This window comes from Dipteris shenzhenensis, chromosome 29 (genome assembly GCF_047967505.1).
Source record: "Dipteris shenzhenensis isolate YYH24624 ecotype China chromosome 29, Dip_SZ_1.0, whole genome shotgun sequence".
Taxonomy (NCBI): Eukaryota; Viridiplantae; Streptophyta; class Polypodiopsida; order Gleicheniales; family Dipteridaceae; genus Dipteris; species Dipteris shenzhenensis.
This window is the reverse complement of record NC_141624.1, coordinates 1062685-1069666: the sequence shown is the minus strand read 5'-3', so window position 1 is coordinate 1069666 and position 6982 is coordinate 1062685.

The window sequence follows — 6982 nt, the reverse complement described above, 5'->3', positions numbered from 1 at the left end:
TGACGGTTGGTAATAATGCAAAATGCCCTGTGGAAGGTACAGGTACTATCTCTCTTTCCATTCAAGAGGGTGAAAGTAAAGAGCTTTCTGATGTATTACTAGTTCCTCAGCTAAAGAAGAACTTGCTTTCGGTTGCTGCGATAACTGATCGCAACTTGGAGGTGCGTTTCAAGAGGACCGGAGCAGAAATCCTTAATGCAGCGGGCAAGGTGGTCGGCAAGGCAGTAAGGAAGAACAATCTCCACGAGCTGACGGCACTAACAGTCTCTTCAGGAGTGGGCATCAGTAAGGTATGGCATGAAAGATTTGGTCATCTTAGTTATCCTATTCTTTTGGAAATGCAGAAAACAGGGATGGTTGCACACTTGCCTGCACTCTCAAAGGTGCAGGAACCTTGTGAAGCTTGTATGATGGGCAAGCAACAAAGGAAGGCTTTTCCACATGAGAGCGGCTATCGGGCAAAGGCTCCTCTAGAATTGGTTCATGCTGATCTCAGTGGGAAAGCTCCGACTCAAGCTTTGGGGGGATGTAACTACTATATGCTTATCGTCGACGACTACAGTAGATACATGTGGGTGTATTTTTTACGAGATAAGGCTGAAGCTCTTGGAAAATTCAAACAGTGGCAAAAGATGGTGGAAAACGAAAGCGGGCTGAAGGTAAAGAAGCTTCGCACGGACATCGTCAATCGCAGCTTCACAAAGGCCTTGATGGGCAAAACACCTTTGGAGGCCTACTCAGGTAAAAAGCCTTCCGCTTCTCATTTCAGAACATTTGGATGTGAGTGCTTTGTTCATGTTCCAGATAGCACCAGAAAGAAATTAGATCCAAAGAGCAGAAAGTGTATCTTCATGGGCTATAGCCAGGAGTCAAAGGCGTACCGGCTATATGTTCCAGAGGCAAAGAAGATCGTGGTCAGTCGTGATGTGGTGTTTTGGGAACAGCCACATACAGTGGAGGAGGAGGTATGCCCTTCCACTTTATCATCAGCCGTAAAAGTAACTCACCTTGTGCCCGTATCTAAAGCAGAGTTGCAGAATGAGGAGGAGTACTTCGAGGAACAGACTCCACCAACACCACAACATGCCTTGGCTCCACAAGGTAAGCCACTTCCAAAGTGGGCAAGGCAGCTCTTTGATGAGAAGAATCCGGTTCCAGACTTGGCAGAGTCATCTGCAGATGGACTTCGACGATCAAAGAGGATAGAGGAGCAGAAAAGGGCTTCTGAACACATAGTCAATATGGCCTTGATGGCTGAGATTATGAAAGTTCAAGAGCCTATGAATTTGGATGAGGCAATGGCGGATCCAAATTGGAAAGCTGCCATGCAAGAGGAGTATGACAGCATCATGAAGAATCAGACTTGGGACTTGGTTGATCGTCCAGAAAAAAGGAAGATCATTGGTACCAAATGGGTATGGAAGGCCAAGTACAAATCTGATGGATCTTTGGAAAAGTACAAGGCTAGGCTTGTTGCACAAGGATACTCTCAAGTTGAAGGTTTTGATTTTGAGGATTCATTTGCTCCTACAGCAAGGATGACAACTATTCGGGTGGTACTTGCCTTGGCTGCTCATAAGCAGTGGCCGGTGTTTCAAATGGACGTGAAATCTGCGTTCTTGAATGGACATCTCAAGGAGGAGGTATATGTGTTCCAGCCACCAGGATTTGAGGTGCCCAATTCAGAGAACAAGGTTTACAAACTAAAGAAGGCATTGTACGGGCTGAAACAGGCCCCAAGGGCATGGTACCAACGGATTGATAGCTTTCTCATATCTATTGGTTTCTCAAAAAGTGCTTCTGATGCTAACCTGTATGTTTGTAAGCAGGATGGCAAGTATGTGGTAATAGTCCTTTACGTGGATGACTTGATCATCACAGGAGATCATGAGAAGATGCTGCAACAGTTGAGGGGGTCGTTGAGTTCCGAGTTTGAGATGACAGATTTGGGGCTCATGCACTTTTGCCTCGGCATTGAGGTTTGGCAAAAACCTGGCAGGATTTTCATCTCTCAGCAGAGATATGCTCGCGAGATCTTGAAGGCATTCGATATGACCGAGTGTAAGGACGTGGTCTCTCCCATGGAGGTGAATGGTAAGCTCTCAGTGGAGGATGCATCACCACTTGTCGACATCAAGGAGTATAGGAAACTTGTGGGGAGTCTCATTTTTCTGTGCAACACTAGACCTGATATCAGCTTTGCAGTTGGTGTACTTAGTAGGTTCTCAAATCAACCTCGAGAGAACCATTGGAAAGCAGGGATGCGTGTGCTAAAGTACGTGAAAGGTACACTGGAGTATGGCATTACCTACAGAGCAGGGAAGACCTTGGCGGGTTACTGTGACTCAGATTGGGCGGGAGATTGTGATTCTAGAAAGTCAGTTTCTGGATATTGTTTTTCACTTGGTTCAGGAGTGTTCTCTTGGATTAGCAAGAAGCAACCAACAGTGGCACTATCTTCGACGGAAGCTGAGTACAAGGCAGCATGCATTGCTGCTTGTGAAGCAGTTTGGCTAAGGAGGATCCTGCAAGACATAGGAGTTCCAATCGAAGATGCGACGGTTCTAAAATGCGACAATCAGAGTTGCATGGCCATTGCAAAGAATCCTGTGTTCCATGCTCGTACAAAGCACATAGAGATCCAGTATCACTACGTACGAGAGCTCATCGAGGATGGAGTCATAGAGCTGGAGTATTGTCCCACAGAGGACAATTGCGCAGACATCTTCACGAAGGCTCTTGGGAGTGATTTATTGTTGCGGCATCTACATCGACTCGGCATTGGTCCGAACACGTAGTTCATCTTCGGGTGAACATTGAGGGGGGGTGTTAGAGTTAGCTCAAATGTCCACCTCTCATGTAACCCACCAATATTCTGTGTACCCAATGTTGTAAGGCCCCCATATGAGGAGAAGCGATGATGGGTATCAGATATTGGGAGGGATCCCCAGTTTAGACACTAGAAGGGGTCTTAGAGTAGACCAGATGGTTATGAGACGGCTTAGGAGCCAAGAGTAGATACCCGTCTGCACAAAGGGGGGGTTCGGGGGGGCGATAGCCCCCCCGATAGCAGGGGGTCCGGGGGGCGCAGGCCCTCAGTGGGGGTCTGGGGGCAAAGCCCCCAGCGGCAGGGTCCGGGGGCTGCCGGTAGCCCCAGGCCCGACGGTATGACCTATGCGCGATCCTTCATCTGCCCGACGGCATGTTTTCTGAAGGGTCGGTGGTCTTCCAGGCCGACTGTCTATTAGGCCGACTGCCTATTACAGGGCCGACCGTCAACCACTTACACTATATAAGTGGCCACCCCCTATCATCAGATCACCAGTTCTTCACGCTCATAGTCCTCCGTCCAGCATCTGTCTAGATCACCATCGAAGCTCTGTCTGTAGAGCACACGGGTGGACAGCCAACCATCAGTTGTATCAGCAGTTTGGTATATCAGAATTTTTGTATTCTCTCCAGCTTTCCATCGTGTACTTGCGTTTTGTTGTTATCTTCCGCTGCGTACTATTTTCTTACATGGTATCAGAGCTCAGGCTATCTGAGTAACGACTTTATTGCAAGTTCAACGAGCTTTGTTAGCAAAGGCTACTAGGAGTGATGGCTGCACCAACCCCGTTGCGAATTCGTCCACCTGCCTTCAATGAAGGCAAGCTCGATGGGACGAATTATACTTTGTGGAAATTCAAGATCAGCGCGATCTTGGATTCATATGAGCTTCTGGATACTGTTCTGGGATTGGATCCAGAACCGGTTGGATCACCGAATCCAAACAACCCCAACGTCATAACGCCACCGAATGCAGATCTTCTTCGGGCATGGAAACGAAGGAACGCAGATGCACTCTGCGCTCTTGTTACCAGTTCAAGTGATTCTGTTTTGACTCTGATTCAGCACACAGACAAGGCAAGTGAGGCTTGGAACATACTGAAAGGTCAGTATGAAACGCGGAATCAGACCAGAATTCAAAATCTGGAGAATATGCTTGCTGCAGAGAGGTGCTCTGATGGAGAATCAGCTGAGACATTCATCACACGGATCAAGAATCTACGTGATCAAATGGCGGCGGTTGGGATTACAAAGACCAGCGAAGAGTTGGCCAGAAGGTGCATTCGGATCCTTCCACAAAAGTACGATGCGTTGGTCACGACACTCAACACGCAGGTAAGAAATCCACCCCTCACTTTTGAAGAGTTCAGCGCGATGCTTCTAGAGGAGGAGATGCGAATGAAGACCCGCGATGGCGGAAGTGATGCAGCATTCTCAACCACATCCAAAGGGAAGGGTGGAGAGAAGAAGAATGGTAAGAAGAAGAAGTTTTCAGGTAAGTGCCACTACTGCAACAAAAGCGGTCACATGATCAAGGATTGCAGAAAGAAGCAGCAGGACGAAAAGAATGGCACTACACAGTCTTCTTCGAAAGGCAAGGAATCTGCCAACACAGTTGAAACTGAGTTGGAGCTATGGGTTGCAATTGAAGAAATATGCTCCTCAATAGAAGTTTCAACAACGAATGATTCGTGGCTCCTTGATAGTGGAGCGTCCCGTCACATGACCAGAAAGAAGGACTGGTATAGCTCTTTCAAGCCTCTACAAGAGCCCATGAACGTGACGGTTGGTAATAATGCAAAATGCCCTGTGGAAGGTACAGGTACTATCTCTCTTTCCATTCAAGAGGGTGAAAGTAAAGAGCTTTCTGATGTATTACTAGTTCCTCAGCTAAAGAAGAACTTGCTTTCGGTTGCTGCGATAACTGATCGCAACTTGGAGGTGCGTTTCAAGAGGACCGGAGCAGAAATCCTTAATGCAGCGGGCAAGGTGGTCGGCAAGGCAGTAAGGAAGAACAATCTCTACGAGCTGACGGCACTAACAGTCTCTTCAGGAGTGGGCATCAGTAAGGTATGGCATGAAAGATTTGGTCATCTTAGTTATCCTATTCTTTTGGAAATGCAGAAAACAGGGATGGTTGCACACTTGCCTGCACTCTCAAAGGTGCAGGAACCTTGTGAAGCTTGTATGATGGGCAAGCAACAAAGGAAGGCTTTTCCACATGAGAGCGGCTATCGGGCAAAGGCTCCTCTAGAATTGGTTCATGCTGATCTCAGTGGGAAAGCTCCGACTCAAGCTTTGGGGGGATGTAACTACTATATGCTTATCGTCGACGACTACAGTAGATACATGTGGGTGTATTTTTTACGAGATAAGGCTGAAGCTCTTGGAAAATTCAAACAGTGGCAAAAGATGGTGGAAAACGAAAGCGGGCTGAAGGTAAAGAAGCTTCGCACGGACATCGTCAATCGCAGCTTCACAAAGGCCTTGATGGGCAAAACACCTTTGGAGGCCTACTCAGGTAAAAAGCCTTCCGCTTCTCATTTCAGAACATTTGGATGTGAGTGCTTTGTTCATGTTCCAGATAGCACCAGAAAGAAATTAGATCCAAAGAGCAGAAAGTGTATCTTCATGGGCTATAGCCAGGAGTCAAAGGCGTACCGGCTATATGTTCCAGAGGCAAAGAAGATCGTGGTCAGTCGTGATGTGGTGTTTTGGGAACAGCCACATACAGTGGAGGAGGAGGTATGCCCTTCCACTTTATCATCAGCCGTAAAAGTAACTCACCTTGTGCCCGTATCTAAAGCAGAGTTGCAGAATGAGGAGGAGTACTTCGAGGAACAGACTCCACCAACACCACAACATGCCTTGGCTCCACAAGGTAAGCCACTTCCAAAGTGGGCAAGGCAGCTCTTTGATGAGAAGAATCCGGTTCCAGACTTGGCAGAGTCATCTGCAGATGGACTTCGACGATCAAAGAGGATAGAGGAGCAGAAAAGGGCTTCTGAACACATAGTCAATATGGCCTTGATGGCTGAGATTATGAAAGTTCAAGAGCCTATGAATTTGGATGAGGCAATGGCGGATCCAAATTGGAAAGCTGCCATGCAAGAGGAGTATGACAGCATCATGAAGAATCAGACTTGGGACTTGGTTGATCGTCCAGAAAAAAGGAAGATCATTGGTACCAAATGGGTATGGAAGGCCAAGTACAAATCTGATGGATCTTTGGAAAAGTACAAGGCTAGGCTTGTTGCACAAGGATACTCTCAAGTTGAAGGTTTTGATTTTGAGGATTCATTTGCTCCTACAGCAAGGATGACAACTATTCGGGTGGTACTTGCCTTGGCTGCTCATAAGCAGTGGCCGGTGTTTCAAATGGACGTGAAATCTGCGTTCTTGAATGGACATCTCAAGGAGGAGGTATATGTGTTCCAGCCACCAGGATTTGAGGTGCCCAATTCAGAGAACAAGGTTTACAAACTAAAGAAGGCATTGTACGGGCTGAAACAGGCCCCAAGGGCATGGTACCAACGGATTGATAGCTTTCTCATATCTATTGGTTTCTCAAAAAGTGCTTCTGATGCTAACCTGTATGTTTGTAAGCAGGATGGCAAGTATGTGGTAATAGTCCTTTACGTGGATGACTTGATCATCACAGGAGATCATGAGAAGATGCTGCAACAGTTGAGGGGGTCGTTGAGTTCCGAGTTTGAGATGACAGATTTGGGGCTCATGCACTTTTGCCTCGGCATTGAGGTTTGGCAAAAACCTGGCAGGATTTTCATCTCTCAGCAGAGATATGCTCGCGAGATCTTGAAGGCATTCGATATGACCGAGTGTAAGGACGTGGTCTCTCCCATGGAGGTGAATGGTAAGCTCTCAGTGGAGGATGCATCACCACTTGTCGACATCAAGGAGTATAGGAAACTTGTGGGGAGTCTCATTTTTCTGTGCAACACTAGACCTGATATCAGCTTTGCAGTTGGTGTACTTAGTAGGTTCTCAAATCAACCTCGAGAGAACCATTGGAAAGCAGGGATGCGTGTGCTAAAGTACGTGAAAGGTACACTGGAGTATGGCATTACCTACAGAGCAGGGAAGACCTTGGCGGGTTACTGTGACTCAGATTGGGCGGGAGATTGTGATTCTA